Source organism: Triticum urartu, chromosome 1A (genome assembly GCF_056163025.1).
Source record: "Triticum urartu cultivar PI428250 chromosome 1A, HENAU_Tu73, whole genome shotgun sequence".
NCBI classification, from domain to species: Eukaryota; Viridiplantae; Streptophyta; class Magnoliopsida; order Poales; family Poaceae; genus Triticum; species Triticum urartu.
The window spans coordinates 261631112-261642606 of NC_141873.1; positions in this window are offsets into that span (position 1 = coordinate 261631112).

Consider the following 11495-nt stretch of genomic DNA (forward strand, 5'->3'; position numbering starts at 1 on the left):
GCTTCCGCTTAACGGTCTACGAGGGTATGTGGACGACACTCTCCCCTCTCGTTGCTGTGCATCACCATGATCCTGCGTGTGCGTAGGATTTTTTTTGAAATTACTACGTTCCCCAACAAATGTCACCTGGAGGGGGGGGGGGTGAATAGGCAGTTTAAAAACAATTACGGTTTAGGCTTGACCAAATGTGAAATAGAACTAGCATTTAATTTGTCAAGTAAAAAACCTAATAGGATCAACTATGTTTACCAACAACTTATGTTGAGCATGATAAGCAACTATATGATAGCAAGATATATAACATGAAGCACTATGGCTATCACAAAGTAAGTGCATAAGTAACTGGCTCGGGTAAGACATAACCGAGGCACATGGAGACGATGATGTATCCCAAATCACACCCTTGTGAATGCTAATCTACTTTAGAGCAATGTGGAGGCACAATGCTCGACAAGCGCCACAATGGCTCACAATATTCTCCTCATGCCCTCACACAATGCAAGTGTTGTGTCTTCACTAAGGGACCCTTGAGGGCGATCACCGAACCTGTACAATTGGAGACTCTTGAGGGCGGTCACCGAACCCATACAAATTGTCTGAGGCGATCTTTACAACTTAATTGGAGGCTCCTGAAATGCCCCAAAGCTTTACACCACGATGATTTATCTTCGCAACAACACCAACCGTCTAGGGTACCCAAGCACCCACAAGTAATAAGCTTCTCAACTTTCACTTCCACGTATCATTGTGAAGAACTCAAACCGATGCACCAAATGCAATGGCAAGAGCACACAAAGTGCTCAAGTCCTTCTCTCCCAAATCCCACCATAACAGCTAATGCTATGGATGAATATGAGAGGAAGAACAAAGGAGGAGAACACAAAATAACTCCAAGATCTAGATACAAAGGGCCCCCCTCACTTAGAGGACAGATGGATCGGCAAGAATCATGGGAGGAATAGAGAGAAAGCAAGCTCCAAGAGGTCAACAATGATGGGGAAAACTTGCTCAAGATCCGTTACTAGCTTTGGGAAGAAGAACCCCTTTTATAGGACCCCATGAATCAAACCGTTATGATGCAGAAAACACGAGAGTGGTACAACCACTTGGCTGAGCAGTACAACCGATCCAGGCAGTAAAACTAGCAGTTGTGGACTGGCTACAAGTGTGGCCATGGCAAACAAAGCGGAACTGCTCGGTTGCCCAGTTGTACCTGTTATTATTAAATTAACTGGAACAACTGCTCGACCACCGCCCGAGCACCGCTGCCAAACCTGTGGGAATCACCCCTGGGGCGGTAGTTGGACCAATACTTGGTCCTGTAGTACCGCTCATTGACTGAGCAATATAGCCGCCAGAGTACACGGTACAACTGCCCGGCCGTTCATAGTTGTGTCGACTCCATAAGGAGCAGTACAACTGCTAGCACGTGTGGCACAACCGGTCCAGGTAGAACTGCAGAAACATGTAAGGCCAAAACCGCCATAACTCCTACAGATGAACTATGATTTCAACAAACTCAAGCTTGATGGAAAGCTAATGACAATAGATATATTCAGAACTAGCAAGAGTAATATTCCAATGATATAAAGGTGTGAAACCTCCATAAGTGAAGAACTAGCAAAAACCACCAACATCGAAAACATAATAGAAGATGCATATGAGATCCGTTTTCGATGAACTTGAGCTTGTGATGAAGAAAACCACAATCTTCAAAATGTTACATAGAGAAAAAGCCAAACAAGAACCAAGAAAGCTGATGCTGATGCAAAGGTTTGAGTTCTCCCCGAATGATACGATCAAGCTACTCACTCGAGAGCCCCCCTTGATAGTACGACTATTGATCCTATAACCCGATCTCTCAACTAACACCATGAGACCAGTAAGATAGAAAACCTATCAAGGTTATACTTTTTCCTTACACATAGTCCACTTGAGCTAGATGATGATGATATTGACCTCCTCAAGTTGGACCACCTTTCTTGATTGCGCTGGCTTGATGAAGACTAGTGAATTGCTCCCTCATACTCCACTATGGGTGAGCCTCTCATAGGCACATCTCCACATGCCCATTATCACCATAATGGACGACAAGCTTCAAGCATGTGATCTCTTCGTGATGCTCCACTTGAACTTGCACAACACAAACTTGACGATGATCACCACTTCATGTCATCCTCCATGGGTTATATGAGATCTTCCTTTTGATGCAATCGCATGTAACGATACCTAGCCCCACATATAAACCTCACGTAGATCATGGATTAGTACACAAAGCGTAATGAATAATGCTTACCATTCCATGGGATCACTTGATCCCACTCGGCACATCTTCTACGCTTTGTGTGCTGATCAACTTGAATCCACTCTTTGTACTTGACTTGCTCAACCTTGTATTTTATCTTCTCTCTTCATAATGATGTCTTAAAGGTAACCATGAATGTTCACACAATCTTCTTATTCAAGACATGCTTGCAATAGGCTCAACTCCCGCATGATCAATGTTTGGATAACTCCTTGAATAGCACCTTGGCCAACACATAATCTCTTTCTTATAACCTTTAAACCAACAAATGGTATTCAAGAAATGCCTATGGACAAACCCTTCAAATATAACCCAAGGCAACCATTTGTTCATAGGAATTGTCATCAATTACCAAAACCAAACATGGGGGCACCATGCTCTTTCACGAACCCAAAATTGTGAATATATAGATTTCCAATATACCAAAGACATAACCTTTTGGCCTAGCTACCTATTGTGTGACAGGGTTTGCCAAAGATCATCCTCCACAAGTAGCCAGAACAACCATTTAGTAAGTAAGGCATCATTTTTTACCCGGAGATCCTGAATGCCTAAATCTCCTTGGTCTTTTGGTCGACAAACAACGATCCATTTTGTTAGTTGATAGTTTGTCTTTACATGGTCTCCTTGCCAAAAGAATCTAGTAATCTAGCATTTGTTGGACCCCTTTTGGAAGTTGAAAAAATGAGAGCATGCAGAGAAACATATTTGTGAGTATATAATTGATCAAGAGCACTCGTCCTCCAATGGAGAGCAACTTGCCTTTCAAACTGCTCAAATGTTTCTCTAAGTGCTCTTCTATATGTTTCCACTCTTCACTAGTGAGGCGCTGATCGGGAATTGTCCTTGTGCACAACCAAATAATTCGGCATATTGTACAGCCGCCTCACTAGCTTCTCTGAAACATAACAATTCACTTTTATGAAAGTTAACTTTAAGACTTGTCATTTGCTAAAAAACTGAAAGCAGAAGTTTAAGACTCTTCTCCTTTTCCAAGTTGTGTTCCACAAAAACAAATCGTATTTTCACCGTAATGTAAGATAGAGAGCCCCCCATTGACAAGATGTGATACTACTCATGCAATTTGACCGTCCTATTTGTCGTGTTTAAGCAAAATATCCAACATGTCAGCGACAATGTTAAATAACATTGGAGACAGAGGGTCACCTTGACGTAGTCCTTTTTTATTTTGAAGGAATGGCCTATGTCATGCTTCCTCTCAACTAGGAAGGTGTTGGGCTCCCAAGTGGAAGGATTTGTAGCAAGCAACAATTTTCCCCAAGTGGATGAAGTTAAGGTTATTGAACAAATATGAGTTTACTTAGAAGCCATTGGTAAGTACCTGCATGAATGAAATATGCCCTAGAGGCAATAATAAATTGTTATTTATATTTCCTTATATCATGATAAATCTTTATTATTCATGATAGAATTATATTAACCAGAAACTTGATACATGTGTGAATACATAGACAAAACACAGTGTCCCTAGTATGCCTCTACTAGACTAGCTCGTTAATCAAAGATGGTTAAGTTTCCTAACCATAGACATGTGTTGCCATTTTATGAACGGGATCACATCATTAAGAGAATGGTGTGATGAACAAGATCCATCCTTTAGCTTAGCATAATGATCGTTAGTTTTATTGATATTGCTTTCTTCATGACTTATACATATTCCTTTGACTATGAGATTATGCAACTCCCGAATACCGGAGGAATACCTTGTGTGCTATCAAACATCACAACGTAACTGGGTGATTATAAATATGCTCTACAGGTATCTCCGAAGGTGTTTGTTGGGTTGGCATAGATCGAGATTAGGATTTGTCACTCTGAGTATCGGAGAGGTATCTCTGGGCCCTCTCGGCAATGCACATCCTGATAAGCCTTGCAAACAATGTGACTAATGATTTAGTTGCGGGATGATGTATTATGGAACGAGTAAAGAGACTTGCCGGTAACGAGATTGAACTAGGCATGAAGATACCGACGATTGAATCTCGGGCAAGTAACATACCGATGACAAAGGGAATGACATATGTTGTCATTACGATTTGACTAATAAAGATCTTCATAGAATATGTGGGAACCAATATGAGAATCCAGGTTCCGCTATTGTTTATTGACCGGAGAGGTGTCTCAGTCATGTCTACATAGTTCTCGAACCCGTAGGGTCCGCACGCTTAACGTTCGATGACGATTTGTATTGTGAGTTATGTGTTTTGGTGAACGAAGATTGTTCAGAGTCCCAGATGAGATCATGGACATGACAAGGAGTACATAAATGGTCGAGAGGTAAAGATTGATATATTGGACGACAGTATTCGGACACCGGAAGTGTTTTAGAATGTATCGGGTACATATCGGAGTACCTGGGGGGGTATCGGAACCCCCGGAGGAAGATATGGGCCATAGGAGGGAGGCAAACCAGCCCACAAGGGGTGCCCCCCCAAGGGAGGAGTCCGAATTGGACAAGGGGAGGGTGCCAAGGTTGTCAGAATCACGATTTTGAATCGGATTGGAGCTTCGATGGCAGGACCTCAAATCGTAGAATCTTCACTATGAGGATCATAGAAACGTAGATTCTAAGAACTAAAATCATAGAATCATAGAGGTTAGTTTGGATCGTAAAGTCATAGAATCATATAACAGAATCGCGATTCTAACAACCTTGGAGGGGGCGGCACCCCCTTTCCTTCTCCTCCTCTCTCTTTTATATATGGGGGTGGGGGCACCTCTAACACACATCAATTGTTCCAAGCCATGTGCGGCGCCCCCTCCACAGTTTTCTCCTCCGGTCATATTGTCGTAGTGCTTAGGTGAAGCCTTGCGCGGATCACTTCACCATCACCGTCACCACGCCGTCGTGCTGATGAAACTCTCCCTCGACACTTTGCTGGATCAAGAGTTCAAGGGACGCCATCGAGCTGAACGTGTGCAGAACTCGGAGGTGCCGTACGTTCGGTACTTGATCGGTTGAATCGAGAAGACATTCGACTACATCAACCGTGTTAAGTAAATGCTTCCGCTTTCGGTCTACGAGGGTACATGGACACACTCTCCCCTCTCCTTGCTATGCATCTCCTAGATAGATCTTGCGTGATCGTAGTTTTTTTTGAAATTGCATGCTACGTTCCCCAACAATGGCATCCGAGCCAGGTCTATGCGTAGATGATATGCACGAGTAGAACACAAAGAGTTGTGGGTGATCATAGTCATACTGCTTACCACCAACGTCTTATTTTGATTCAGCGGTATTGTTGGATGAAGCGGCCCGGACCAACCTTACATGACCACGTTCATGTGACCGGTTCCACCGACAGACATGCAACTTGTTTTGCATAAAGGTGGCTAGCGGGTGTCTATTTCTCCAACTTTAGTTGAATCGAATTTGACTGTGTCCGGTCCTTGTTGAAGGTTAAAATAGCAAACTTGACGAAACATCATTGTGGTTTTGATGCGTAGGTAAGAACGGTTCTTACTAGAAGCCCGTAGCATCCACGTAAAACTTGCAACAACAAAGTAGAGGACATCTAACTTGTTTTTTAGGGCATGTTGTGATGTCATATGGTCAAGACATGATGTGATATACGTTATTGTATGAGATGATCATGTTTTGTAAAAGTTATCGGCAGCTGACAGGAGCCTTATGGTTGTCGCTTTATTGTATGAAATGCAATCGCCATGTAATTGCTTTACTTTATCACTATGCGTTAGCGATAGCTGTAGAAGCAATAGTTGGCGAGACGACAACGATGTTGCGATAGAGATCGAGGTGTCAAGACGGTGACGATGGAGATCATGACGGTGCTTTGGAGATGGAGATCAAAGGCACAAGATGATGATGGCCATATCATGTCACATATTTTGATTGCATGTGATGTTTATCTTTTATGCATCTTATTTTGCTTAGTACGGCGGTAGCATTATAAGATGATCACTCACTAAAATTTCAAGGTATAAGTGTTCTCCCTGAGTATGCACTGTTGCAACAGTTCGTCATGCTGAGACACCACGTGATGATCGGGTGTGATAAGCTCTACGTTCACATACAACGGGTGCAAGACAGTTTTTCACGTGCAGAATACTCAGGTTAAACTTGACGAGCCTAGCATGTACAGACATGGCCTCGGAACACTGGAGACTGAAAGGTCGAACATGAATCATATAGTAGATATGATCAACATAGAGATGTTCACCATTGAAAACTACTCCATCTCACGTGATGATCAGACAAGGTTTAGTTGATATGGATCACGTGATCATTTAGATGACTCAAGGGATGTCTATCTAAGTGGGAGTTCTTAAGCAATATGATTAATTGAACTTAATGTATCATGAACTTAGTCCTGATAGTTTTTGCATATCTATGTTGTAGATCAATGGCCCGTGCTACAGCTCCCTTGAATTTTAATGCGTTCCTAGAGAAAGCTAAGTTGAAAGATGATGGTAGCAACTACACGGACTGGGTATGTAACTTGAGGTTTATCCTCATTGCTGCACAGAAGAATTATGTCCTTGATGCACCGCTACGTGAAAAGCCCCCTCCCACTAATGTATACGCTTTGAACATCTGGCAGACGCGATCTGATGACTACTATTAGCGTACTGGGAACGGGGGTACCCAGACTTGCCTGCCTGCGGCCCAGGCGTGGCTCCATCGATGACCTGGTATGACCCAGTTTCAGCATCGGCAACTGAAGTCCCTCGCGAGGGGCCAAGCCTCCCGAGGTGGACGACACCAAGGCCTCCACGAAGAGAGGCCTCCTCAGGCTAGCTCCCGAGGAGCAGAGATTTCTATGCAAGGATCACCTCGTGAGGCTCGGATGACGTGAGCCATGATGACCAAGGCCAGGCGGGCACAATGTACTAGTTTCCTCTTTTGTGCTAAGGAGGCGGGCGCAAACACGGAGTCCCGAGGAATCAGGCAAAGGTTTCCATTCCGGTGCAACAAGACCAAGACTGCCAGGATGATAGGATGGAGGTCATCGCCGAGCCCACCATGGCGTCACGACCAGAGACTTTTGCAGGCGAAGACTACTTTTGTCAGGATAACATATACTAGTTGTCTCCCTTTGAATTTGTCCGTTCTGGGATCCCTTCTCTCCTTCATTTGGGATGAGGACCAAGGCCACTATAAATAGGACTTAGCCACCACCATAGAAGGGACGGATTATTCAAACCACCCTCACACCCAGCAGCTCATCGAGCACAAGAACACTCCTCCTCCTGAGGTTGTTCTTTCGCTGTACTAGTTCATCCTCAGCCCCTCGAGGCCAATCCACCACAAAGCAGGAGTAGGGTTTTACACCGCAAGGTGCCCCGAACCTGGGTAAACTATTGTGTCTCTTTTCGATTCAGTTCGTCGAGCTAGGCCGTGAGATTAGCGAGTAGGCAGACTGGGGAGGACGAGTTCTTCGCACGCACCCCAGAGTTCGAATCTCTCAAGGGTCCACGGAACCCCAAATCCGACATTTGGCGCGCCGGGTAGGGGTGCGTCGGAGCCTCTCTTCCGCCGGTCGACCCACCACCACTCCACCACTTCCATGGCTGACGCCCGTCGAGCTCGTGCTGAGCGTTGGGCCGCCCTCGCCGCTCGCGTCGCCCAGATGGCACCAGCTGGCGGGCCTCCCCGTCGTTCCCCGTCGCCTGCCGCCAACGCCGCCACCGGCCCGGCAGGGCACGAGCAGCAAGCTTCGTTGCTACACCCCTCCGTGCGGCGTGATGGGTGCACCGCCACCCCGTCGTTGACTCCGGCTGGTTCGTCATCCCATGCTCGTCGCGGGCCGGCGGACATGCATGCCATGTTGCTCATGGCGCGCGAGCTCCTGCGCTATCGCCCCATCGGCGACCTCTACGAAGACTGGCTGGACCACATCGTCGAGCTTGTCAGCGCCGCCAGGGGCTCGCTTGCACCATCTCTCTCGTTGCCTCGCCTGCCACCAGCTGTGGGTGACGTAGCCCACAGAGCACCTCCTTCGCCTCCCCGTCAAGACGCCATCGTCAAGCCAAGGCGCAAGGTCCCGTGGTGTGACCCGCCGTGCAGGGCGCTGGCGCGTGAAGGAGAAAGCTGCCAGGTGGTTCAATGGCCGCAAGAAGATGCTTGTGCACTCCCAGCACTGCCACGTCAAGACCGTGCGCCGCCTGTGGCTGTGGCGCGCGAGCGCCAAGATCAGGCTCCGCCTCCACGACGGGCTCCCGTGACCACATCGGGTTGCCGGGCCTTCACTCCTAAGCTGCGCAGCGTCATCTGGCCGGGGAAGTTCAAGCCCGACTTTCCCCCGCGCTACGACAGCACCCCCGACCCTGCTGAGTTCCTACAGCTTTACGAGCTGAGCATCGAGGCAGCCAACGGCGATGAGAAGGTTATGGCGAACTGGTTTCCCATGGCCCTCAAGGATGGCGCGTGCTTGTGGCTCCTGAACCTGCCCGCGGGATCGATCTCCTCCTAGGACGAGATGCGCGAGCATTTCGTCGCCAACTTCCAGGGCACTCGTGACCGCCCACCGGCTGTGGGTGACCTGCGGTGCATCAAGCAGCAGCCATGGGAGACCCTGCAGAAGTACATCTAGCACTTCAATATCGTTCGTCTCAAGATCCCCAAGGTGTTGGACGAGGCCATCATCTCCGTGTTCACTGATGGCGTACGAGACATCAAGATGAAGGAGGAGCTCGCCATACACGAGGACTTGTGCACGGCTCTGGAGATGGTCAACATGGCGACCAAGTGTGCGAGAGCTGAGGAGGGACGCCTCTCCCTTTCGAGCTCCCTGAAGATGGCCCGGAGGATAAGAAAGTCAAGGCCAAGGATGTGAAGCACAAGGGGGCAGTCGTGCTCGCGGCCGAACCAGAGATGAAAGTGCGGTTGCGATCACCCGGAGTCATCCAAGGGCAGCCGCTTGTTCTGCGTCTTCCACAACGTGCACAACCACAATACCAACGATTGTCAGGAGCTCCGGTCCATCTACAACGAGCGCCTCGGTCATCGCCCTGAGTGCAAGGATCGAGGCTATGGCCGTGGAGGAGGCCGAAGTGGACGATGCTGGGAGGGCTGCAACCCCTGCCAAGAGTGGCACGATCAGCCTCGCAAGGACCGTTGGTAGGGCCAGCCTCGCGAGGGCCCCTAGAGGGACCAGCCTCATGAGGACTGTCCTCAGGGCAACCCTAGGCTCCCTCCGTTGCCACCACCACTGTGGGAGTCCTGGATTAGGGGGTCTTCGGACAGCCAGACTATCTCCATTGGCCGGACTGTTAGACTATGAAGATACAGGATTGAAGACTTCGTCTCGTGTCCGGATGGGACTCTACTTGGCGTGGAAGGCAAGCTAGGCAATACAGATATGTGTATCTCCTCCTTTGTAACCGACCTTGTGTAACCCTAACCTCTCCGGTGTCTATATAAACCGGAGGGTTTTAGTCCGTAGGACAACATACAATCATACCATAGGCTAGCTTCTAGGGTTTAGCCTCTCTGATCTCGTGGTAGATCTACTCTTGTACTACCCATATCATCAATATTAATCAAGCAGGACGTAGGGTTTTACCTCCATCAAGAGGGCCCGAACCTGGGTAAAACATTGTGTCCCCTGCCTCCTGTTACCATCCGCCTTAGACGCACAGTTCGGGACCCCCTACCCGAGATCCGCCGGTTTTGACACCGACATTGGTGCTTTCATTGAGAGTTCCTCTTGTGTTGTCGCCGTTAGGCTCGATGGCTCCTACTATCATCGATAGCGATGCAGTCCAGGGTGAGACTTTTCTCCCCGGACAGATCTTCGTATTCGGCGGCTTTGCACTACGGGCCAATTCGCTTGGCCATCTGGAGCAGATTGAAAGGTACGCCCCTGGCCACCAGGTCAGGTTTGGAAGCTTAAAATACACGACCGATATCCGTGGAGACTTGATCTTCGACGGATTCGAGCCTCTGCCTTGTGCGTCACGCGGTCACGATGAGTACAATTTAGCTCTACCGTCGGACAGTGTTCAGGAGATCGCACAGGCAGCCGCTCCGACCCTCAATTCGGAGCCAGTTGCGCCGTCCATGGACCCCGCCACGGAGGCCTTACCCTCAGCGGCGATCGAGCCAAACATCGACCTTACCTTGCACGAGAGCCGTGTTGTTAAACTACCGGATCCTTCTCCGGCCACGGACTCCGAACCGCCTGCGCCCTTCCTATCGAATCCGATTGGGCGCCGACCATGGAGTTTATCTCCGCGGATATTTTTCAGCACTCGCCCTTTGGCGACATACTGAACTCATTAAGGTCTCTCTCCTTGTCAGGAGGATCCTGGCCGAACTATGTCCGACAGGACTGGGATGCGGACGACGAAGAAATTCGCGGCCCACCCACCACCCACTTAGTAGCCATTGTCGATGACTTAACCGACATGCTCGACTTCGACTACGAAGACATTGATGGTATGGACGACGATGCGGGAGACGAAGAGGAACCACTGCCCATAGGGCACTGGACAGCCACCTCATCATACGATATATACATGGTGGATACACCCAAAGAAGGCAATGGCGACGAGATAGCAGAGGATGACCCCTCCAAGAAGCAACCCAAGCGCCGACGTCAGCGGCGCCGCTCTAAGTCCCGCCAAAGCAAAAGTGGTGATACCGGCACATGAGATAATAACACTCTGGATAGTGCCGAAGACAACAACAATCCCCTCCAGCAAGATTTAGAGCAGGAGGATGGAGGAGCCAGCCCTCCTGAGAGAGCGGCAGATGGAGAGGCGGAGGATGATAATTACATGCCCCCCTCCGAAGACGAGGCAAGCCTCGGCAACGACGAATACGCCGTGCCAGAGGATCCCGTCGAACAAGAGCGCTTCAAACACCGGCTTATTGCCACGGCAAATAGCCTTAAGAAAAAGCAGCAGCAGCTTCAAGCTGATCAAGATCTGCTAGCTGACAGATGGACTGAAGTCCTCGCAGCCGAGGAATATAAACTCGAGCGCCCCTCCAAGAGTTACCCAAAATGCAGGTTGCTACCCCGACTGGAGGAAGAAGCATATGACGCGGCTGATCGGCCACCTCGTGGCCGCGATAGAGAGGCATTCTAGCCAAAAACTCAGCCTGCATCCCGACGCTATTCAAATAAAAAGGCATGGGGAGATACGCCAGACCTGCGAGACATATTGGAGGATAAAGCAAAGCATGCAAGATCGATCTACGGAT